Source organism: Thalassophryne amazonica, chromosome 8 (genome assembly GCF_902500255.1).
Source record: "Thalassophryne amazonica chromosome 8, fThaAma1.1, whole genome shotgun sequence".
Taxonomy (NCBI): Eukaryota; Metazoa; Chordata; class Actinopteri; order Batrachoidiformes; family Batrachoididae; genus Thalassophryne; species Thalassophryne amazonica.
Genome location: NC_047110.1, coordinates 52,118,295 through 52,144,477, shown reverse-complemented (window position 1 = coordinate 52,144,477; position 26,183 = coordinate 52,118,295). Strand labels below are relative to the sequence as shown.

Below are 26,183 nucleotides of genomic sequence, written 5' to 3'. Positions count from 1 at the left end.
AGCGGAATGTCTGTCTCAGGCCTCCGGTCAGCAGGAGGAGGTGCTGCAGCAGCGCCCTAAGCCTGCGCTTCCACCTGGACGGTGAGAGCCTCCATCCTCCGATTGAGAATCACATTCTGCTCGGTGACTAAGTCCAGCCGAGCAGTGAAAGCGGTCAAGATTTGCTGCAGCTCACCTAACACGCCTCCTGCTGACGCCGGTGCACCTCGCTCTTCCATTGGCTGTTCAAGCGATGGTTGACGCCCCTCGGGATCCATGACGCTGGCCAAGAAATCCTGTTGTGAAGGTGTAGGAACATGGACCCACAACAGGGGGCGTTAAATGAACGGACAATGGATAAGCCAAACAGTAACAATTTAATGTTGTAAATTGTGCACAGCGGAATACAGACAACAACAAGTTTGGAACTACAGTCAATTACACGTTGGGTGATGTGTGGGGCAGGCTTGAGGATAGGAGACGTCCGTCCTGAACCGAGCCGGATCCCACACGGCCTTCACCGCCAACGGATCTGAAGAACACCGGAGCCGCCAAGTCCTGGAGCCCCAGGTTGCTACCGTCTCCAGCTGTCAGACCTGGTACTGCTGGCAGAGAACAGAAACAGTTTTGATGAGTGTGAGTTCGCACACTCAGTAATCCCACCGTCTGTGTTCTTTTGGGAGGGAGCACCTCCACCTCCAATCACACACTCATGCAGCTCCTGTCTAACCACTTATCTGGTTGGGGTGTGAAGCGAAGCCGTCGCTGATCACACCAAACTCCAATCCCACCGATAAGGCAACACCACAGGAAAACGGCTGCAAAGAAGTTCAGACTATTACTCAGTGTTTTGGTTCAGCAGAGAAAATTACCTCCAAGGTAGCTGATTTCTCGGCAAGGAGGTGGAGTTGCAGTCCAGCCTTTATGGTGAGGTTAATGAGTTGGCTGAGTGACAGCTGGTGCTGATGGTGTGTGACAGCTGCCACTCCCAGTGGCTTCGACGCCCTCTCGTGCTTGAAGCCCGCACTTCAAGCAGGGCGCCATCTGGTGGTGGTGGGCCAGCAGTACCTCCTCTTCAGCGGCCCACACAACACTTGCTGGCTTTCCTCACTAGCCTCCTTTTTTCAAGTACAGACAGTTTTTCAGAAATGCCTACTGCAGTCAGATTTAGCAGCAGATTTAAAGCAGTGCCATTTGTATTTCTAAATAATTAAGGTAAATGAAATGTAAGATATACGTATATTCAGTAACCTGATCCCCTGACTTGTCTAAATATATAAGTGGCTGTAAAACAGATGATGATTTTGTGTCAACAATAATCCTGTGAATTACTTTGTCCAACTGCGTATGGTCTGTTAAAATGGAGGGGCTGTGTAGAAAAATGGCAGGCATACCTTGTTGGGTAATGTGATATTTTTGTTAAACCCTGTGAATTAAAGGTGAACACTGACACTCCCAGGGCCGGCCCAAGCCTTTATGGGGCCTTAAGCAGAATTTCATTTGGGGGCCCCCCTACCATCACCTCAGCACCAGATGCCTCAATATTCCATAGGCTACACTGTTATGTGTGTAACGTACCCACAATCATTAGCATTATTTGTAATTATCTTACATCATACAGGTGTCATTCTTGTTTTTAACTATAAAGGGGTAGCAAACTCATAAATGTTTTAATTAACTTCTACATACAGAGTAATGTATAAGTATGGTTCATTAATTTAACTATTTTAAAGTAACATCAGCAGGCAGGAGACTGCATTTATAGTATGTGCAATGGTGTGCAAAATGTTCAATATCCAAATACAAAATAGAATCAAATGACATTCACATTATCTTACAGAAAAATAAAGTTGTAATCAAAATTAAATACTTAAATAATAAATACAATCCTTAAATAATCTCCAAAATGAGCATAGAAATCCACAACATAACAGCAATGTGTGTGCATAGCAATGCACAAACATTGCACTGGGGGCTATTGCTTTAACTTTGGCCTGCAAACCATTGAGAGCTGAGCTACTTTTCCCCACCTTTTGCACTAAATTAATCTGAGGAGTTGATCTGCCCTGACCCCCTGACCAGAGGGGGTCTGGTTTGGGAACCACAGAGTCTCGTCTCTACTGTTTGCGGACAATGTGGTTCTGTTGGCTTCGTCAAATCAGGACCTTCAGCGTGCACTGGGGAGGTTTGCAGCCGAGTGTGGAGCGTCCGAGATGAAGATCAGCACCTCCAAATCCGAGGCCATGGTTCTCGACCGGAAAAAGGTGCTTTGCCCTCTTCGGGTCGGTGGAGTGTCCTTGCCTCAAGTGGAGGAGTTTAAGTACCTCAGGGTCTTGTTCACGAGTGAGGGACGGATGGAGCGTGAGATCGATAAGACGGATCGGTGCAGCATCTGCAGTGATGCGGTCGCTGTATCGGACCGTCGTAGTGAAGAGAGAGCTGAGTAGGGGGGGCAAAGCTCTCGATTTACCGATCGAGCTACGTTCCGATCCTCACCTATGGTCATGAGATTTGGCTCATGACCGAAAGAACAAGATCGCGAGTACAAGTGGCCAAGATGAGTTTCCTCCGCAGGGTGGCTGGGCGCTCCCTTAGAGATAGGGTGAGGAGCTCGGTCACTCGGGAGGAGCTCGGAGTCGAGCCGCTGCTCCTCCACATCGAAAGGAGTCAGTTGAGGTGGCTCGGGCATCTTTTCCGGATGCCCCCTGGATGCCTCGCTGGAGAGGTGTTCCGGGCACGTCCCATTGGGAGGAGGCCCCGGGGAAGACCCAGGACACGCTGGAGAGACTACATCTCTCGGCTGGCTTGGGAATGCCTTGGGGTTCCCCCAGAGGAGCTGGGGGAGGCGTGTGTGGATCGGGAGGTCTGGGCAGCTTTGCTTGAGCTGCTGCCCCCGCGACCCGACTCCGGATAAAGAAGAAGAAAATGGATGGATGATCTGCCCTGCTGTTTAACTCTAAGTTTTTCTTCGTAAGGAAGATTATCAAATGGCTTCGCGAAAACCCGGTCCACAACATTCAAATTGTCTGCCATTATGTGCAGCTTGCTACCTAGCTAGCTGGGACTGGCGCGAGGCTAGTGTGAAGTTTGTCCGCCTGTGAGTGCTTTGTGTAGTGATGTTAAGCTCGAGTCAGGCTGCTCGACACAGCATCGAACTTTGTGAACCAGAAGTGTCGGTGAGCAGCGTTTCGAGCACGCCCCCATCACGTGACCACTGCGAGCGAGGCCTTGTTACGTCACACCACGTGTCGAGCTTCGCGGGAAAGTCGAATAATCTGGGCGTGTCAATACGACCCGCCAAGTATTTAAATGAGATCTGAATCGCGGCACAAACTGTGGGTTTGTGAGAGGAGGAGACTGCTAGCGACAGTGTTATTGCCAATTACTACGTGACAGGGACAGCATTAGTTTATATTTAGGTCTAGTTTAGAGTTCATTTAGTATAGTTAGCTACATACACATAGGACCTAACATAGACAGACACATACACACACAACAGGCATCTATTCATATACAACATTTAATCAACACAGTACATGAACACAGGTTATAGGTTAGACTATATATTCATAGGTAGATCGGAGACTGAGCTGAGTGACTGAAGAACTGTGATTTTGGCGAGCGGGTCTTCTCCAAAGCTGGAGAGGTGGTGAGGCAGAAGAGGAGCCGATTAAAGCCCAGCACTGTTGAAATGATTCTTTTTTGAATAAAAATTGTTGATAGTTGCACAATCACCGTCTCCTATCCCCTCTATTCTAATTTACAAATTACAGTATCATAAGCACAAGTTGCAGAAGCACATGCCTTTCTCACTTTTCCCGTCACATTCCATCCAAATATTGTTTGAGGACTGATAAATCTACATATAGTCTACAATAAAGGCTTTCATAACCAGTATATGTGCATCTGTAGGGACTATTTATTACATTAAGAAAGACACAATAATGAAGATGACATTTTTTATTAGTATTTTTCAAAGGACAAACCACATCAGTCATGAATTACTGCAAACATTTGTCACAGCACTCGCTCAGGGTAATTCTCAAATCAATCCAGCAGATGTCACCCTTCAAACTGTATCAAACGCCTCGAAGCAGTATGTCGATTTTCAGCCAGTTGTGTTGAAGTGGCTCATTGGTTCATGAGGCCTCGAAATTGCCATCACTAGCTTTGTGACGGTGGAGGAGCTCAGCAGCACCCGCTGCTCGGTAGGGACAGAAACTGCGATAGAAGTCAGAAAGAGTGATAGAAGTCAGTCTCCAAACACAAGCAGCTACAAAAAAAAACCCCAAAAAACCCACCAGAAATAGAAGCTCGATTTGTCGCTAGTCGTTTTTAACAAAGAAAATGCCGCTAAGAGGATTAGCAAAGTCTCCGGTTCAACTCAGAACAGAATGAAAATGCTCCCACGGATGTTTACACCAAAAGATCGCTGATTCGCTCATTTCGCTGTCAATCAAAAAGGGATTCAGCCTCAGATAGGTCATCCAATCATCATGCAGAAGCTGAGCGTCCGGGCCAGCCCACTGCCCCATAGACCCCCAGACACGCTGAGCGTCCGATGGGCGGGACAAAGTCCAGCATTTATCCAATGACTCGTCTCGTTTCGCTGCATGCTTTGTGTCGCTATTGAAGTCTTTGGAGCTGCGGGTTTGAGTGAGAGGAAAGCCGCGTCGTTACCACTGATAAGAAGCTGATTCTGAACAAAAGTTGAGCGCACTGTAGCGCATATTTAGTCAATGACATGTACACACAACAGTATATATTTAATCACTTATTTTTTGACATTTTAGGGGAAGCTGAGCTTCCCTTGCAGTCTTAGAGCAATCGCCTCTGACTTTAAGACACCTAAAGCACTTTGCACTAAACGAACGGAACATTTCGCAAATAATGCCAAAAATTGTAATATTGGACATGCAAACCTACCTTTGTCTTGTTGTTTTTTCTCGTCTTCCAACTTTTTTTCTTTTGTCCGCTCCAGAGGGATAATTTCTTTTCTGAGACCTGACATACACTCACTTCGTTCCTCACGTTTATTCATCGACCACCTGACCCAAGCGGTGCATCTAAATTTGCCCAACGGTGGCAGCAGCCAACAGGAGGCATCAATTAACCTAGTATTGGTATTTTGTCAAAATGAATTAATTTTTTTCGGGTGTAATACAATTTCGTTTAAATTATTCAATATTATTTTAATTTCATGTATATATTTACTTTTTTATCACAATGTCTCGGTGCTCTCGGGGCCCCCTGGTGGCGTGGAGGCCCTAAGCGACCGCGTAGTTAGCGTATGTCTTGGGCCGGCTCTGGACACTCCCAACACATCTTGATTCTTTCATTTCAGCTCCACTGTGGTGGTGTACAGAGCCAAAATTCACAAAAAAGCAAACAAAGAAAATAAAGAGTCAATGTCCAAATACTAATTGGCATGACTGCATATTTTTTTGATACATACTTTATAATAACTGAATTATTAATTCATTAATGAATTTATTTATTTTTAAATTTTGTATGTGGCATTACCTGAACTAAGAAGCCCTGATGCAGACTTGGGGTCGTCTTGCAGTGCCCGATGGTCTGGGAGGTAAAAAGCAGTTCCATCAGCTGTTTGGTGCTCAGATGTGCTGATGACTTGTCTGCTGTCATGACCACCCTCTGTGGAAGAAACACAAGAACACACATAGAGTGATTACACCCGCCACAGAAGTCATGTTTTCATGTCTGCTGGTTTGTCGCTTTTAATCAAAAGCACGTTGTGATGTTCTCAAAGTTGGTGGACAGGGATGTGGGCCAACAAAGAGCCAATTAATTTTGGTGTGAATCGGGATTCGGGATATATATATATACTCAACAAAAATATAAACGCAACACTTTTGGTTTTGCTCCCATTTTGTATGAGATGAACTCAAAGATCTAAAACTTTTTCCACATACACAATATCACCATTTCCCTCAAATATTGTTCACAAACCAGTCTAAATCTGTGATAGTGAGCACTTCTCCTTTGCTGAGATAATCCATCCCACCTCACAGGTGTGCCATATCAAGATGCTGATTAGACACCATGATTAGTGCACAGGTGTGCCTTAGACTGCCCACAATAAAAGGCCACTCTGAAAGGTGCAGTTTTGTTTTATTGGGGGGGGATACCAGTCAGTATCTGGTGTGACCACCATTTGCCTCATGCAGTGCAACACATCTCCTTCGCAAGTTGCTGGATATTGGCAGGAACTGGTACACGCTGTCGTATACGCCGGTCCAGAGCATCCCAAACATGCTCAATGGGTTACATGTCCGGTGAGTATGCCGGCCATGCAAGAACTGGGACATTTTCAGCTTCCAAGAATTGTGTACAGATCCTTGCAACATGGGGCCGTGCATTATCCTGCTGCAACATGAGGTGATGTTCTTGGATGTATGGCACAACAATGGGCCTCAGGATCTCGTCACGGTATCTCTGTGCATTCAAAATTCCATCAATAAAATGCACCTGTGTTCTTCGTCCATAACAGACGCCTGCCCATACCATAACCCCACCGCCACCATGGGCCACTCGATCCACAACATTGACATCAGAAAACCGCTCACCCACACGACGCCACACACGCTGTCTGCCATCTGCCCTGAACAGTTTGAACCGGGATTCATCCATGAAGAGAACACCTCTCCAACGTGCCAAACGCCAGCAAATTTTGCCCACTCAAGTCGGTTACGACGACGAACTGGAGTCAGGTCGAGACCCCAATGAGGACGACGAGCATGCAGATGAGCTTCCCTGAGACGGTTTCTGACAGTTTGTGCAGAAATTCTTTGGTTATGCAAACTGATTGTTTCAGCAGCTGACCGAGTGGCTGGTCTCAGACGATCTTGGAGGTGAACATGCTGGATGTGGAGGTCCTGGGCTGGTGTGGTTACACGTGGTCTGCGGTTGTGAGGCTGGTTGGATGTACTGCCAAATTCTCTGAAACGCCTTTGGAGACAGCTTATGGTAGAGAAATGAACATTCAATACACGAGCAACAGCTCTGGTTGACATTCCTGCTGTCAGCACGCCAATTGCACGCTCCCTCAAATCTTGCGACATCTGTGGCATTGTGCTGTGTGATAAAACTGCACCTTTCAGAGTGGCCTTTTATTGTGGACAGTCTAAGGCACACCTGTGCACTAATCATGGTGTCTAATCAGCATCTTGATATGGCACACCTGTGAGGTGGGATGGATTATCTCAGCAAAGGAGAAGTGCTCACTATCACAGATTTAGACTGGTTTGTGAACAATATTTGAGGGAAATGGTGATATTGTGTATGTGGAAAAAGTTTTAGATCTTTGAGTTCATCTCATACAAAATGGGAGCAAAACCAAAAGTGTTGCGTTTATATTTTTGTTGAGTGTATTATACAAATAATGAATGTTTATGAGTTTAATGGTACAAATATTTCATGAGATGAAAGATGAAATGATACGTTCCATCTTTCACCAAATTAAATATTTATTCCATTGAAAAAATGGAAAAACACTCATTATTTGTTTCATATAATGGTAAAAATAGATCCTTGTCATTTGATATTTTATTAATTTATAAACAACAGAAAAGGGACTTACATTTTAGCGTGCGTCACTAGTGCTTAACAGTGCAACAACAACTTTAACTAGGAGTCCAAAATTGTTCTCAGTAGTTTGTGATGCCGTCCACTGATCTCATGTACAGACTGCCGTCTGCTTTCCTCACTCCAGCGAAAAATTGCATCAGAAATGTGTCCAGCTTTTCATCCTAACAGCTGTCCATGATCCGCCATGTTTAGCTAAATGCCGCCCTCGGTAGTGTGAACATGCTCGGTGGTCGGGACATGCAATAGCACATTTCATATAGCACCAAAATTTCTCACTAAAAAGAACTATTGCAAAGTCAATGAAACACAACGGCAAAGGGCACGAATAATCCATGTCACATGACATACAAGCCATCAATCAAATGACAAGGATCCACTCAGTCGTATATATACATAAAATGTGTGTGTGTCTTAATATTTCTAAACGTGTTGGTTTGGAACAAATGAAAATGAGTTGCAGTCAGCTCTGTGTGGTTTATAGGCCGTAGTCATGGGGTAGCAGGTCCTGTTAAATAAATGCAGAAGGCAGAATGGATGATACTATATGTACAACTGCTTTTATGGCACAAACAGCAGCCAACAAAAGTTAAGAAAATCTCACCACAACGAGGTGATCTATAACTTTAACCTGTCTGAAGAGGAGATTATCACCTTTCCACTGGTCATGTAAGTAAATAACTTTCATGTGGGATTCTTCGTGGGGTATGAAGTTGTGTGTTTTTTGAAACAGTTTATTTTCATTCCTGGAAAGAAGATTTTAGCCTTTGTATTAGGTTCTTGGAGTCTGCTGGATCTGGACACATTGATGTGAGAGAGCAATTAACAGAAGAACAGCTCACAATCAGGTTAACCAACTGTTTCGTACTTTGAGAGCAGTAGTTTGATGCTGAGTCAAAACAAATCAATAATTAGAGGAATTGATAACAGATAAACTGATGATCTCTATTAAACACCAATATGATGCCATCTATTTTCTGAACCCACTTGTTCCACTTAACAGACACGGGGAGGCGGGAGCCCATCCCAGCAGTCATTGGGTGAGAGGTAGGGTGCTCTCTGGACAGTCAACAACATGTTGTTGACTGATTATTACCCAAAGTTTGATTATTACCCAAAGTTCAGATACAAAGTTCTGTGACACAATATGCACCCTTTACTAAAAGGATATTATGTATAAGAGAGATATATCTATATACATAAATGGCTACTTTTGTCTTTCTGTCTGTCCGGAATAGGCTCTAAAACTACAAAAAGTGAACTCCCCAAAGTTACATATTCTGAACCACCATGACATGGGCTACAACCTCGTACTATTTTCAAACAAAAAAATTAATATTAAGACAACAATATTAACAATAATCTGATACATACAGTTGAACCATATGTACCTCAGTGGCAGTTGTACTCCAGCACAAATCTCTCAGCTTTAACAGCTGGCCGCTGGCCCTATGCATATATGCAGGAGCTCAGTAGCCTGCCTACTGCTATAAACAGAGCCCAGACTCCTGGGCTATCTGCTGCTGGCTAGCACACATAGCGTGGGTGTGCATGCCAGCTTGGTTGTATAACCAAGCAGATTCAAATATCCCCCTTGATATGAATGCATCCTTTCTCTGCACATGCTGCACGTGGGTGCTACAAACCTGTTTGACTCTCCTTGAAAAGATTTGAACAACTCTACAAACTTTAGTGTTTTCAGACCTGTTTATAGCAAAAACAAATGTGAGTATTCTGTCATTTACTGACTAATCAATCAATCAATCAATTTTTTTATATAGCGCCAAATCACAACAAACAGTTGCCCCAAGGCACTTTATATTGTAAGGCAAGGCCATACAATAATTATGTAAAACCCCAACGGTCAAAACGACCCCCTGTGAGCAAGCACTTGGCTACAGTGGGAAGGAAAAACTCCCTTTTAACAGGAAGAAACCTCCAGCAGAACCAGGCTCAGGGAGGGGCAGTCTTCTGCTGGGACTGGTTGGGGCTGAGGGAGAGAACCAGGAAAAAGACATGCTGTGGAGGGGAGCAGAGATCGATCACTAATGATTAAATGCAGAGTGGTGCATACAGAGCAAAAAGAGAAAGAAACACTCAGTGCATTATGGGAACCCCCCCAGCAGTCTAAGTCTATAGCAGCATAACTAAGGGATGGTTCAGGGTCACCTGATCCAGCCCTAACTATAAGCTTTAGCAAAAAGGAAAGTTTTAAGCCTAATCTTAAAAGTAGAGAGGGTGTCTGTCTCCCTGATCTGAATTGGGAGCTGGTTCCACAGGAGAGGAGCCTGAAAGCTGAAGGCTCTGCCTCCCATTCTACTCTTACAAACCCTAGGAACTACAAGTAAGCCTGCAGTCTGAGAGCGAAGCGCTCTATTGGGGTGATATGGTACTACGAGGTCCCTAAGATAAGATGGGACCTGATTATTCAAAACCTTATAAGTAAGAAGAAGAATTTTAAATTCTATTCTAGAATTAACAGGAAGCCAATGAAGAGAGGCCAATATGGGTGAGATATGCTCTCTCCTTCTAGTCCCCGTCAGTACTCTAGCTGCAGCATTTTGAATTAACTGAAGGCTTTTTAGGGAACTTTTAGGACAACCTGATAATAATGAATTACAATAGTCCAGCCTAGAGGAAATAAATGCATGAATTAGTTTTTCAGCATCACTCTGAGACAAGACCTTTCTGATTTTAGAGATATTGCGTAAATGCAAAAAAGCAGTCCTACATATTTGTTTAATATGCGCTTTGAATGACATATCCTGATCAAAAATGACTCCAAGATTTCTCACAGTATTACTAGAGGTCAGGGTAATGCCATCCAGAGTAAGGATCTGGTTAGACACCATGTTTCTAAGATTTGTGGGGCCAAGTACAATAACTTCAGTTTTATCTGAGTTTAAAAGCAGGAAATTAGAGGTCATCCATGTCTTTATGTCTGTAAGACAATCCTGCAGTTTAGCTAATTGGTGTGTGTCCTCTGGCTTCATGGATAGATAAAGCTGGGTATCATCTGCGTAACAATGAAAATTTAAGCAATACCGTCTAATAATACTGCCTAAGGGAAGCATGTATAAAGTGAATAAAATTGGTCCTAGCACAGAACCTTGTGGAACTCCATAATTAACTTAAGTCTGTGAAGAAGATTCCCCATTTACATGAACAAATTGTAATCTATTAGACAAATATGATTCAAACCACCGCAGCGCAGTGCCTTTAATACCTATGGCATGCTCTAATCTCTGTAATAAAATTTTATGGTCAACAGTATCAAAAGCAGCACTGAGGTCTAACAGAACAAGCACAGAGATGAGTCCACTGTCGGAGGCCATAAGAAGATCATTTGTAACCTTCACTAATGCTGTTTCTGTACTATGATGAATTCTAAAACCTGACTGAAACTCTTCAAATAGACCATTCCTCTGCAGATGATCAGTTAGCTGTTTTACAACTACCCTTTCAAGAATTTTTGAGAGAAAAGGAAGGTTGGAGATTGGCCTATAATTAGCTAAGATAGCTGGGTCAAGTGATGGCTTTTTAAGTAATGGTTTAATTACTGCCACCTTAAAAGCCTGTGGTACATAGCCAACTAACAAAGATAGATTGATCATATTTAAGATCGAAGCATTAAATAATGGTAGGGCTTGCTTGAGCAGCCTGGTAGGAATGGGGTCTAATAAACATGTTGATGGTTTGGATGAAGTAACTAATGAAAATAACTCAGATATAACTAATATAACTAATATATAACTAATCATATACTGAACATTTAATACTGTGTTATGTTTATCAACTTCAAAATAAATACAGGGTAAACTCTTCATAATGCTGTCCCCAGGAACAAGGATTTAGACCTGCAGATAAGGTGCCAGCTCAGAGATGTACATGGGTTCTCTCCATGCCAGGCATTGGTGGCTGAGAAGGGGTGGGGGGTGGGGGGGGGGGGGGTGTCAACCCACATGAATTTTGATAAAACTTATACACAATCACTATGATATAATACTTATCAGAATACAGCCTATTCCTTCTTGGAATGAAGGTTTTCACTCTTAGCAGAGAGCTTTAAACCACAGGCTGTAAATTAAACTTTAAAAGTTTACTGAATAAAATATCAAGCTTTGTCTTTTCTTGCAATTTGTACATGTATTTCTAAACATTTGCACATTTTCTAAAAATAAAGGTGTCGAGTCAAGGTCGGACTGCGAACAAATTTCGGCCCTGGCATTTTTACTCTGGACCAGCCCACTATTGGCCCGATGAATCCACCCCCAAACACGCACACCCACCCGTCCATACCAAACCCCCAATGAACAAATACTATACACCTAAACACCATGAACACACACCTAAACACACACTTTCACTGTCATTTCACCTTGATCATAGTACAAAATGGAAGCAAAAGCACACAGGTGGAAAAAAGCTTTTGTGTCTCCAACGTGTATGTGTGTGTGTGTGAGTGAGAGAGAGAGAGAGAGAAAATTAAGGTAATATTTTGCATGAACATTACTGAGTGGAATGGAGGCAAAAAAGAAGCTAGAAAAACTTAAATAACTTGACTAACTAATAACACCAAAACCTTTAAATTAAATTGGTTAAAATTAATTAACAGTGTAGAGGACAAAGCAAATTAAGTATACAAAACCACTTAATTAAATGCGTTGCTAAACTTGGGTTTGTCTGACTACAACCCCTGGCAAAAATTATGGAATCACCGGCCTCGGAGGATGTTCATTCAGTTGTTTAATTTTGTAGAAAAAAAGCAGATCACAGACATGACACAAAACTAAAGTAATTTCAAATGGCAACTTTCTGGCTTTAAGAAACACTATAAGAAATCAAGAAAAAAAGATTGTGGCAGTCAGTAACGGTTACTTTTTTAGACCAAGCAGAGGAAAAAAATATGGAATCACTCAATTCTGAGGAAAAAATTATGGAATCACCCTGTAAATTTTCATCCCCAAAACTAACACCTGCATCATATCAGATCTGCTCATTAGTCTGCATCTAAAAAGGAGTGAACACACCTTGGAGAGCTGTTGCACCAAGTGCACTGACATGAATCATGGCTCCAACACGAGAGATGTCAGTTGAAACAAAGGAGAGGATTATCAAACTCTTAAAAGAGAGTAAATCATCACGCAATGTTGCAAAAGATGTTGGTTGTTCACAGTCAGCTGTGTCTAAACTCTGGACCAAATACAAACAACATGGGAAGGTTGTTAAAGGCAAACATACTGGTAGACCAAGGAAGACATCAAAGCGTCAAGACAGAAAACTTAAAGCAATATGTCTCAAAAATCGAAAAATGTACAACAAAACAAATGAGGAATGAATGGGAGGAAACTGGAGTCAACGTCTGTGACCGAACTGTAAGAAACCGCCTAAAGGAAATGGGATTTACATACAGAAAAGCTAAACGAAAGTCATCATTAACACCTAAACAGAAAAAAACAAGGTTACAATGGGCTAAGGAAAAGCAATTGTGGACTGTGGATGACTGGATGAAAGTCATATTCAGTGATGAATCTCGAATCTGCATTGGGCAAGGTGATGATGCTGGAACTTTTGTTTGGTGCCTTTCCAATGAGATTTATGAAGATGACTGCCTGAAGAGAACATGTAAATTTCCACAGTCATTGATGATATGGGGCTGCATGTCAGGTAAAGGCACTGGGGAGATGGCTGTCATTACATCATCAATAAATGCACAAGTTTATGTTGATATTTTGGACAATTGAAAGGATGTTTGGGGATGATGAAATCATTTTTCAAGATGATAATGCATCTTGACATAGAGCAAAAACTGCAAAAACATTCCTTGCAAAAAGACACATAGGGTCAATGTCAATGAGCAGATCTGATTTGATGCAGATGTTAATTTGGGGGATGAAAATTTACAGGGTGATTCCATAATTTTTTCCTCAGAATTGAGTGATTCCATATTTTTTTCCTCTGCTTGGTCTAAAAAAGTAACCGTTACTGACTGCCACAATCTTTTTTTCTTGATTTCTTATAGTGTTTCTTAAAGCCAGAAAGTTGCCATTTGAAATGACTTTAGTTTTGTGTCATGTCTGTGATCTGCTTTTTTTCTACAAAATTAAACAGCTGAATGAACATCCTCTGAGGCCGGTGATTCCATAATTTTTGCCAGGGGTTGTATAAGTGTCTTGTGTGTACTCAGTGGCTGAGTAAGAATTTCTTTAAAAAACATGCAAATTGCTATTTTAGGGTTTTGTTTTGTTTTTAAACTGAGCAAATAATTTGTTTTAGAGTGTAGAATACTCCAAAGAATATTTCACTTCTGTGAACTGATCCTCATAACGTGTAAAGTGAAATCAAAATGCCAGCATGGCTGCAGCTTTGAACACTGTTACAAACAGTGCCGGCCTCCCCTATTACCATTATAACTGGTCTGCTGTCCCAATAAAGATCACAGCTTTGACCCCCTAAAACAAACAAAAAACATCACTCATTTGTTTTATCTTAAATTTTCACCCTCGTTTCCACACCAGGAGCAACATTCGGGAATAAATCTGAGCAGCAGGGAGAGCGCGAAGCGCAGAGAAGTCCAGGCGCCGAGGACTCAGTCTATTCACAGGGGCGCAGTGTTGCCAGATATGAAATATGAAACTATCGTACCAAAATCTCAAAATGATCGTATTTTGGGAGAAATGAACGTACACAAACAAAACGCATACAACGTAGCTATTTTATCGTTTTTTTTCGTTTCCAAAGAATTTTATGTCACATTTTTAAACAGTAATTATAGTAATGGGGAAACTAGAACGCACTACTAGAAAGATTTTTTTTTCTGTGAAGGGACACAAACGTGTTAATTACCAGACTAGAAAGAGTCGAATTCAACCTCGAGGTCGCTGTCGTCATCTGATGCCATGGACACTTGTGCAGATTTTGTTCAACACAGAAAAAATGTTGACACCTCCATAAGGAACTTGAACTTTTTTTTTATTCTTCTTGTATATCTCTTTGCTCTTGTGTTTTGTTCGTTTGTTATTGCATTTGTTGAAATAAAGTTTCGGAAAAAAAAGGTGTTGGTTGGGGAATCTTTCTGTCACGGCAGAGATTGGATGGGAACTCATTATTTATGAGAGGGGGCGGGCTTTCAAATGACGTTGTCCCTGGCGGCCAAAGCCAGCAGCAGCCCTGTGTGTGTTGTGTCTTTGATGCCGCCTGAGTGCAACGCCTGCAAAATGATTCTTGGGTGTTTTACCCTTTGTACATCGTACAAAGGGTAAAACTATCGTACAAATACGATAATTATCGTACATCTGGCAACACTGCAGGGGCGGGAGCGGCCGCCTGCTCTTTCTGCAATCTGATTGGCCACCCTGTATGCTTCTCCAATTGTCATTGGCTGTTAGTCATGTCAATCATTGTGCTCGATGTAAGTCTCCGTTGTGTGATCAAACGGAAACAAAACTGAAACCTAGAATAAGACTGTGCCGTGTATGAAACAATACAGAACTTTTATTTTGACACAAATTCAGGAAGTGGTTCTGCAGCTGCGCCGATTAAATGCTGTAGCTTCACCGATCACGGACTTTCCTCGTGTTGACAGCAGCGCGCGGTTCGAGAACACTATTTCCATAATCTCTATAAATATGGGAGGGCCGGCCCACGCACGTGAAAACGTGCAGCGGCCCACCGGGCAAATGCCCAAAATCACAGATTATCAGTTCGAGTATGTGTCGAGTGTACATGATGTGTATCACTTGCCTAGCGTTGATCATAATGTATCAGGCAAACGCATGTTTTCTGTATCACAATGGCAATCTGCAGATCATTTGAAAAAGTGATGTAGTTCTAACTGCTGATGGTGCAGCACCCTTTCAATCAGCCAGTAAGCGGGCATAGAGCCTGTGTTCTCCAATGGCGCGTTGTATATAGGCTGCTCATTATGATGTAAATATCATAAATTAAATTTTGTTATTTATCAACTCTTCACAACCTGCTGTCCTATTATAATAGTGCACTAGTTTTGGGGTTGATCTAATAGTTTTGGTATGTTGATGTTTCATGGCTCAAACTGTTTTTAGTGGCCAAACCTCTTTTTTTTACAATTGAAAAGATTGTTTGTTCTCTAAATATACCAATGAATGTATAACTTTAAGAAATATGCAAGGCAACATTTACACCATTTAAAGATGGAATGCCTCAAAGTGTGCAAAAAGAAACCACTACTTTTGCTGATAATGTGGCTGGCCTGAATATGGCAGAACCTGCGATCTTCCACAGTTAGTCAGATGCTCCAGAGTTGGTAACCCCAATCAGCTGTATATCCACTTTCCTGACAGAAGGACAAGGAACATTGTCTACCAAGAGGCTCTTCAGAACTATTGGTCAGTAAAAGCTACATTTAAATATATATTCAACATCTCAAATCCAAAATTAACATTTGCTTAAAAGCCATTTTATTTTTGTAGCATTCTTATAAACTAGATTTGCAATGTATCAACAATTATAAAGGTCATAACATCAAGTCTGATTAATGATTATGAGCATACTTGATCTGCAATATAAAGTCTGAAGAACTTCATTGTTGTTTCTTGCATGCAGCAAAATTCAGTTTTTTCTCTTGGTTTGGGGATTCCACCTATTTTGGGTTTTTAGTTCAAACCTTTGCCTATTCGGACTACATATATACTTATAAGATATCTACAATTCTCACAAAATATAAACTTTGGAATATTTTGTAGATATCTTAAACAGGTTAACCTGGGCAACGCCGGGTACCCCAGCTAGTAAAATCATATATACATTTAAAAATTTCATATAAAGGTGAAAGGGAAATTTATAAAGAAAAATATAAATTATTTAAAAAATACAATCAAAATATTAAAATCACTTCTAAAAAAAATCTGGTGATTTTAAATGCTAATAAGATAATTGTTTCTGTGGCAATGACTCTTGTGCTGAAAAGTGTTTTTTGATTGGTTCAAAGAATATCCTGCATGCGTCTCTGTAAGAAAACAGAGTTTGGAATAATGATGTTGACTCTTACCAGGTCCATCCAAATAGCGTGATGCAGAAAAGTGCAGGCGGATGACGATGGGTTCTGATGGATTAATCCTCCAGGATTTGGCCACTTGTTCCTGTGAACACCAAAAATATCACACCCAATAAACAGACCGATATCAGAATTAAACCCATGCGGGAAAGGCATAGAAAAGGTACTTACATCCAGTAAGCTGGCATTTATCTTTAAGTCAACAGCCACAGAATCAATTGCCAAACACTCCCTGGAGAGAAAGCATGAAAATAAATTTGCAGAAAAGCAAAACTGATATCTTACGGAGCTACGAAAGAGTGAAGACTTTCACCTGACAGAGACTGCAGAGTCTGAATACAGACTATGTCTGAGTTAAGCTGTGGGTGGTGGTAAAGTTCACCAGCACAGCACTCCTGATCAAACACACGTAAAACAACAACCATCTGAAAACACACACACAACAGCTGCAGAGGAGAAAGCCATTATTCCATAATTACAAGTTAGAAAGTAACTGTAGCTAGAACCCTGCCCACAATCTGTTTTTCTTATTGTGGATTTAAAAAGAACTTTGAGGTTGTAGACAGTTTCCATTCAAACTGTGCTGCGCTATCATGAGAGGTTTAAACTCAGGTTGATATCTCAAATCCAGTGGTGACTTTATTGTATTTTACACCCCAATCAAAGTGCAAACAGTATCTGAGTGAGAAAGTAAAAGTAAAGTGGCTTACATGGACTCCACACAGGATCTCCTCTGTGTCACTGTCCTCGTCAGATCCTGACTACTGCTGGCACTCTGTCTCCTGTCAATTTAATACCAAAATCCATCAAAAGAAAGAAAGAAAAAAGTTCTCTTATTTACAAATAATTTTCTCCTTTCTTTTACCCGCCCACCTAAATGACAAAGCAGTGTGCTGCTGAGCCTGAATCCGAGTTTAGAGAATTCTCATGAGGGGAAATATCACTTTTAGTGCAGATGTGGAATATTTCATTGGTGGGCATAAATCCACAAAGCACATTTAGTGTGGCTAAAACCTAAAACAACAGCAACAATACAAAATAAATGATGCTAAATATATCATATATGACAAATGAAAATGGATGCATACAAGCAGACCCATAGGTCATTGGACTGGCACAGATTTTTTTGTAATGTTGTATTTTTTTCACTGCCACAATGGAGCTGAACTGAAACAATCAATATGTGCTTGTATTTAATTCAATATTGAACAAATCGTTTAGAAATTACACCTATTTATATACATAGAGCCTCCACTTTCAGATGGCATAAGTAACTGGATAAAGTATTAGAATTATTACAAATATATACAAATCATCACATTTACAGCCAGTTTTGTTCAGTCAACTCATACATGAACATTTCCAAATCATATATGCTTTGGGCTTCATTTACATCAATCATTCAGAAATACAAACAATATAGTGCTATATAGTAAATCAAAAACTGAGTGACTATGCAAGAAGGAGAACAGTAAGGGAAGCCACCAAGATACCTATGACAACTCTGAAGGAGTTATAGGCTTTTGTGGTAGTAGTTGGAGAGACTGTGCACAGTGCAACACTTGTCTACTGCATCACCAGTGACACAGCTTTATGGTGGAGAGGAACAGAGAAGGGTTTTCTTAAAAGGATACACAATTTCACTTATAGTTTGCCAGAGGACACATGGGAGACACAAGCCTAGATTTGAACTGTTTTCTTGGATGAAAATCCTTCTCTTCTCTCCAGCATAGTACATGTGTCAAACACAGTGATGTCCAAACTATTCCAGAAAGGGCTGAGAGGGTGCAGGTTTTTTTTTTTTTTTTGCAGCCACTGACTTCAGCAGGTGATTTCACTGATTAACATCCCTTTGAACAGGTGGGATGAGTTCATCAGTGAAATCACCTGCTGAAGTCAGTGGCTGCAAAACAAAAAAAACAAAACAAAAAAAAAAAAAACCCTGCACCCTCTAAGCCCTTTCTGGAATAATTTGGACAATGAACAGCATGACTGCTACTTATGTCACAGAAGTTCCACAAAAGATGTTTCATGCCTAAATGTATTGTACAGTAGAAGAGTTTTTACATGCATCAACATAAAATATGCAAGTTTGAAAATGTTTATCATGAAACACCAACCATACTTAAATGATAAAGACAGGCTTTCAGTGCTTACCAGTCGAGTGAGTATAAGAGAAATCGTGGAGAGCTGGGCATGTCCCAACTTGTCCTCTAACACTCCGAAACAGAGGTGTTCCTTTGTCTCGCTTCATCAGCGAATCGGTCGTGATTCGCGAAGCCTCCGCGCGGCTTTCCATGACAAAATCTCTTGTTAAAAGTGAAATCTGCTGGAAAATGGCTGATGCTGATGCTGAAATTGCACATGACGGTCTCGGCTCCACAGAGCCATCCGTTTAGAAATGATGTGGTGGTTTCTGCCTCTCAATGGCAGCTCGGAGCGCGGCGCGCCGTGCGCCATTGTGGGCCATCCTTATAGCTGTAGTAACACTCCTTATTCTCTGTGAAAAAAAATTTTCACCGAAAGCCAGGTAAATTTTTCGAATGGTTTCCAGCTGCCTGTCTCTAATGGTTTCTGAAAAAATTCTGATGGAAAAAAAGCCCAAATCATTCCGCCATTTCCTCGCAATGAAACAACGACGAGAGGGGTGGACCAGTGCTCACTCAAAGCCTGCCCACAGGCGAATGACGCAACCGACAGGCGTGGAAAAACTCACACATGCGCACGAAGGTTCAAGCTTGGCTGACGTAAAAACATATGAATCAAATCCATATAGTTTTTAAAAAAAATAAAAAGGTACGATACTTTTCTAACAGACCTCGTAATTATCGAAGATAATGTTTTCATTATCTGATTATCTTTTTAAATAACTTTAAAAACCATTATTGGACTAATTATCTTCCGATACATTTTTGTCCCATAACTTTTAGACCGATAACATAGTAAACAAAGATGAACAGTGATAAACATTTTTAAAATTTAAAGTCACTTGAGCACCTGCCTGTTAAAAGTTTAACAAATGCATACCTCTACCCTCTGCAAACAGAAGAGAGCTGCTTCTCCACCCTCTGCAGGTTTTCAAGGCCTCTACTGCCATCTACTGGCCAGTAGTGTTCATGGCAGTATTTGCCCTAAGTACTAAGCGTCTGGGCACCAGTAGATGGCAGTGTTCTATTTATTTTCACCCCGGTTATATCAGATGGTTGTCAAATCAACTTTTTGGCTTTGCAAATGGCTTTTTTATTTTATTTTATTTTTTTACAAATTAAGTTTAAAAACAAAACAACAACAACAACAACAACAACAAAAAACATTACAAGACAGTTCTGCGGTGTTTGCACATGCACAGTGCGAGCGGTTGGATGCTTGTAGCCCCTCAGCAGCAGGATAACCTCATGACGGCCGACCAGAATAATATCAAACAGGTTTGATTTTCATTACAAATAAAAAAAGGGAATATTTTACAAAAGCACATTTATCTGTAAACACCAACACACGACACACGTCACATTAATGTGTTGGTTTACATAATGAATGACTGAACCAATCAGTGTTTAGCAGAGGCACTTTTACCCAGAATCCTTTGCGATCTGTCTGTGTTTGTTACAAAACCTCAGAATTAGTGTATTATTCAACATTAAAAGATATATGCTATATTTTAACTTTGTACAAATGACAGAACTGACATTAAATCAAAACCATAAGTCAGCATGACTTTATTTTTCAAGACCTCCGCCTGACTGAAGCGTTGTGATTGATAGAGAATTGGGCTTTATGGCTGCTTTCAGGGTATCTCTGTGCTGGAAGCTGTGTCGTAAACAAGAACTGCTAACAGGGGCAGGATGTTCAAAGACAAGAGTGTGGCCTCATTGTTTGGCTCTGTTGTCACTTTTAATATTACTAGAAGCTGTTGTGGCGTTAAAAGTTAAATTCAGTTTATTAGTAGTTGCAGATGTACGAGAGACAATATTGGAATTTATCTATTATTGGTTATCTGTAACTTCCGATACATTTTTGGGTGGTTTATCTTTTTATCGTTATTAAAGATAATTTTTCAGTTATCTGATTATCTGTTATCAAAGTTAATTTTTTGGTTATCTGTGCCCACCAGTGCCTGTACTACAAAATATGTGTCTTCTAGTGTAATTTTTTTTTACATTTGCAACACGTTTGTGTAAGTGCTTTGACAAGATGCTTTTGATTTCACAACAGTGAAAAATAAAAATAATATAAATCAAGACTTTTTCTTCTTCAAAAATAAATAAATAAATAAAACAGGAACATTTGTTGTGTAATATCTTACTATCACTTTGAGTTCTTACCTTTCTGCAGCTTCCACATTGATTGTTGTACAAATAATGAGTTTCCGTCGTGTAAGAAAGAAGGGAAGAAAGCAAACAGAAAAACGTTGCTTTTGAACAGCTCAGTCTGTGTGTGTGTGTGTGTGTGTGTGTGTGTGTGTGTGTGTGTGTGTGTGTGTGTGTGTGTGTGTGTGTGTGTGTGTGTGTGTGTGTGTGTGTGTGTGTGTGTGTGTGTGTTTGACTGTCCTCTCCTTCCCTGACAGCTGATCAGAGGAAACCAATCCTGTAACAACTGGACAAATAAATAACCGGTTTGTTGTGAACCAGTTTAAATTCAGTGAATGAAGCTAACCTGTATGTCCTTAATTAGTCTCGTTTGTCTGGTGTGCTGCAGTCTGACCTTAATCTGCTGTGTCGCCTGCTGCTCCACAATCTGCTCAGATTAAACATTTCTCCATTCATCTGTGCATGTCTTGTCTCAATAAGTGCTTTTGTCAGTCTTAAATCTCCTTCCATGTTCATGATTATTTATAGGTGGTGGCCACTACAGTATTAGCATTGGAAACAAACCACCCCCAAAACTTAATCGTTTAGTGTTTTATCTTATGTTGGCACAAACCTGTCACAAGACCAATCATTCAGTTGATTTTCAAGTCAGGTCTGGGAGTATCCACCACACTATGGAACTATCTTGGATCCTGGATGTTAGCCACCTGGGAAAATAATCAGTCCATGCCCACATCTCGAAAGCAACCATCTAGCTGCAGCCATGTAAATCCAGCCCAGTCTCACGCTTTCTTTTCGTCCTTCCATCACGAAATGATTCAAATTTTTGTGACAGGGGTTTTTTTTTTGACTCACTAACACTACTCCTACTCCCAACCCTAACCTTAACCATAAACTAACCCTACTCCTTCCCCTAACCCTAACCATGATCCCTAATTATGTGCAGCCATCACGGAATGAATTAGAATGAATTTGTGCTACCATGACAAAAATTTAGCACTTTTTGTGACAATGTGATGAACCAATAGATTAATGTATATTTCATGCTCCTGAATCACGATGATCTGTGAGACTGGAGTACATAAAACACACTCAAAAAGTTGCTCATTGGATCAACTTAATTCAATTATGTGCAGGATTTCCATCTAATAAATATATGTAGCCCCAACTCAAATAAAACACATCCAAGATCATTTAATATAATTTAGTTGGGACTACATTTTCATAGATGGAATCCAATCCAATGAGTCATTTGTTTGAGTGATACACTCATACAAATGACTCATTGGATGAACTCAATTCAGTGATGGGCAGGATATATATATATATATATATAGAGAGAGAGAGAGAGAGAGAGAGAGAGAGAGAGAGAGAGAGAGAGAGAGAGAGAGAGAGAGAGAGAGAGAGAGAGAGAGATACAGGATGGGTCAATAAAATGTTACCACTTTATTAATTCGTACAATTAGAGAGTGTACTAACAATCCACAGACCATAGAGGTCCTGAAGACCAACATCCCTCAGGAAATTTGAAAAATCCCTCTTGAGATGTGTGGCAATGTCATCACAAACTTCAATGTGCGTGTTGCAGCCGTAATCCAAAGAAGAGGAGCGTGAATTGAACATGTCATCAGTTATTGAACTGTGCGGATATATATATACACTCAACAAAAATATAAACGCAACACTTTTGGTTTTACTCCCATTTTGTATGAGATGAACTCAAAGATCTAAAACTTTTTCCACATACACAATATCACCATTTCCCTCAAATATTGTTCACAAACCAGTCTAAATCTGTGATAGTGAGCACTTCTCCTTTGCTGAGATAATCCATCCCACCTCACAGGTGTGCCATACCAAGATGCTGATTAGACACCATGATTAGTGCACAGGTGTGCCTTAGACTGTCCACAATAAAAGGCCACTCTGAAAGGTGCAGTTTTGTTTTATTGGGGGGGGGGATACCAGTCAGTATCTGGTGTGACCACCATTTGCCTCATGCAGTGCAACTCATCTCCTTCGCATAGAGTTGATCAAGTTGTCAATTGTGGCCTGTGGAATGTTGGTCCACTCCTCTTCAATGGCTGTGCGAAGTTGCGACGACGAACTGGAGTCAGGTCGAGACCCCGATGAGGATGACGAGCATGCAGATGAGCTTCCCTGAGATGGTTTCTGACAGTTTGTGCAGAAATTCTTTGGTTATGCAAACCGATTGTTTCAGCAGCTGTCCGAGTGGCTGGTCTCAGACGATCTTGGAGGTGAACATGCTGGATGTGGAGGTCCTGGGCTGGTGTGGTTACACGTGGTCTGCGGTTGTGAGGCTGGTTGGATGTACTGCCAAATTCTCTGAAACGCCTTTGGAGACGGCTTATGGTAGAGAAATGAACATTCAATACACGAGCAACAGCTCTGGTTGACATTCCTGCTGTCAGCATGCCAATTGCATGCTCCCTCAAATCTTGCGACATCTGTGGCATTGTGCTGTGTGATAAAACTGCACCTTTCAGAGTGGCCTTTTATTGTGGGCAGTCTAAGGCACACCTGTGCACTAATCATGGTGTCTAATCAGCATCTTGATATGGCACACCTATGAGGTGGGATGGATTATCTCAGCAAAGGAGAAGTGCTCACTATCACAGATTTAGACTGGTTTGTGAACAATATTTGAGGGAAATGTTGATATTGTGTATGTGGAGAAAGTTTTAGGTCTTTGAGTTCATCTCATACAAAATGGGAGCAAAACCAAAAGCGTTGCGTTTATATTTTTGTTGAGTATACATATATATATATATATATATATATATATATATATATATATATATATATATATATACCATTTAACCATTTAACTCCAGTTGCCACTGGGTGGCCATCCTTTCATAAAATGTACATTTCGACAAATCGCCCACAAGAGGGTGCTGTTGTCGAGCGAGTCCAGCGACAAAGAAGGCAGATAATCATTTTTACCTCATTTCATTGCTTTATTCTTCAGATTTCTTCTGAAAACTGTATATGCCGTATTAATCTGTGATTACGTTGTAGTTCATTTCTCACTTTACAATCAAATTGTTGACCATTTTGCTGTAAAATTAAAAATTACAATTTATATTTATATTGTAACGCTTAAAGTATTACGTAGGTCAGGGCAATAAACCAGAGTGTAAATGCACTAAACGTTAAGATAATAAGAAAGCCGTTATAGACAAATTAAAAATAAACTGACATTGTTAGCACTTCCAAGAAATCAATTAATCAATAAAGAAGAGTACACATTATTCATATGTTTGTTCAGGTTATTACACACACACACACACACACACACACACACACACACACACACACACACACACACACACACACACACACACACACACACACACATATAATCAAGTGTGCGTGTGTACACACACACAGGCATGCACGCACACTTGATTTTAATGGCGGCTTATTAATAAAATGATTGTAAACACCTGAATAATTTTATTTTCTTAGAAGTTGCAGGGTACCACTTCACCACCTAAAATGATGTTGTTTTATTTTATAAAAGGAATAAAAATATATTTTAAATGTTGTTTTAATATTTAATATTAATAGTTAAAATATATAAATAAGGTTTCATCATGTTAAATGCCATAGACGTTTGCTCAGTGCACGTGTCAAAACACACACCGCTTAAATAACTGAAAACTAGATCAGTTTCCCAGAAGGTATTCACACACAGTCATGTAGACGTCACAGTGACGTGTGGTGGCGATGTGAGTGACACGATGTTTGCAGCCCGCCGTGTCCCTAATCAAAGGTGTTTTCATTCATTTATTCATTCCATCATAGAAGATCAAGGCTGCTGCGCAGATGAACCACAGCTGCACCTGCGCTGTAGTCTTCCGCCACAATCGGCATAGCTCTGTTTTAAATCGATACATTTTATATTTACATTTAGAAACGGACTTCCATTTGAAAAAATAAGCAGGTGTATGCTGCTGCTAAAGTTGTGAATAATAAAGTTAGTGTGGCACTAGCGCCTGTGTGAGTGGAGGTCGCTGGAAAGTAGTTCCGGTTAGCTCAGGTTATAAAAAGTGTAAATGCAGCAGAACTTGAGACGCTTTGGTCCTGCAAAGTTCACCCAGTCAGTGAGTACAACCACTTACACACAACATGATTTTTATTTCTTCTTCTTCTTTGGTAATGCTTAAATTTTCTTTCTATGCTTATGTTGTTTTTTGTTTGTTTTTTGTTTTTGAGTACATCAGTGTTACACATGTGCAAAGTGAAAAAAGGAATAACACCCTTTTTTCATTATTTGCACATCAAAGGACAAACTAACTTGCATTTGTGAATATATATATATATATATATATATATATATATATATATATATATATATACACGAGTATATATATATATATATATGGCTACAGCTACAGTGTTGTTGAACCTTCAAACTCGCAGGCCTCTGGTAAAGGGCCTGAGCTGAACACCCCCACCCAGGGGTGAATAGTCACAAATGCAAGCTTATTTATTCTTTGATGTGCAAATAATGAAAAAAAGGTGTTATTACTTTTTTTTTTTTGCTTTGCACATACACAACATTATTATTATTAAGCTTACAAATTATTTAAAAAACTTGATAAAGTTAGATAAAGGTAGCATTTCAGTCATCTAATTTTTTTTTTACAGGATTCAACCTTTTTTCTTGTGTGACACATATAGGAAAAGAATCCCATAACATGTAATGCTGATGGCAGACAGACAGGCACATGGCATCGATGGTCAAGGAAAAGTCATGAAGCCTTTGTGAATGGTTGATATTTGTTCTCTTTTTTCAACCAACTAAGTTTTAAGAATGTTGCTACAGTCTCTAAGTGCTGTCAGCCGACTGTGCTATTTTGGGTGCTTCAGCTAATGTGCCGTAAAACACATACACACTCACACACACACACACACACACACACACACACACACACACACACACACACACACACACACACACACACACACACACACACACACACACACACACACACACACACACACACACACACAAGTCATTTATGTTGAATGCCGTTGTTTTAACTGGGGTCAATCCTGATGGCTGTAACTAATAAATATGTATAGCTAATCTATAAAAGAAGGCATTTCTAAACTACAGAGACATTGGACATTATTCCATATTTCTCGTTTTGCTTTTTGATATCTGGTGATATTCATGAACTAAAATGCTTTGGTGTTGCATTAAAACTGACTGTGAATTGGCAAAA

At 40.6% G+C, this 26,183-nt stretch overlaps 1 pseudogene; it reads right to left on the bottom strand.

The window, feature by feature from the left end:
- Nucleotides 1–21,732, bottom strand: part of LOC117514899 — a 35,361-nt pseudogene extending 13,629 nt beyond the window's left edge.
- Between the last annotated feature and the right edge of the window lie 4,451 nt (nucleotides 21,733–26,183).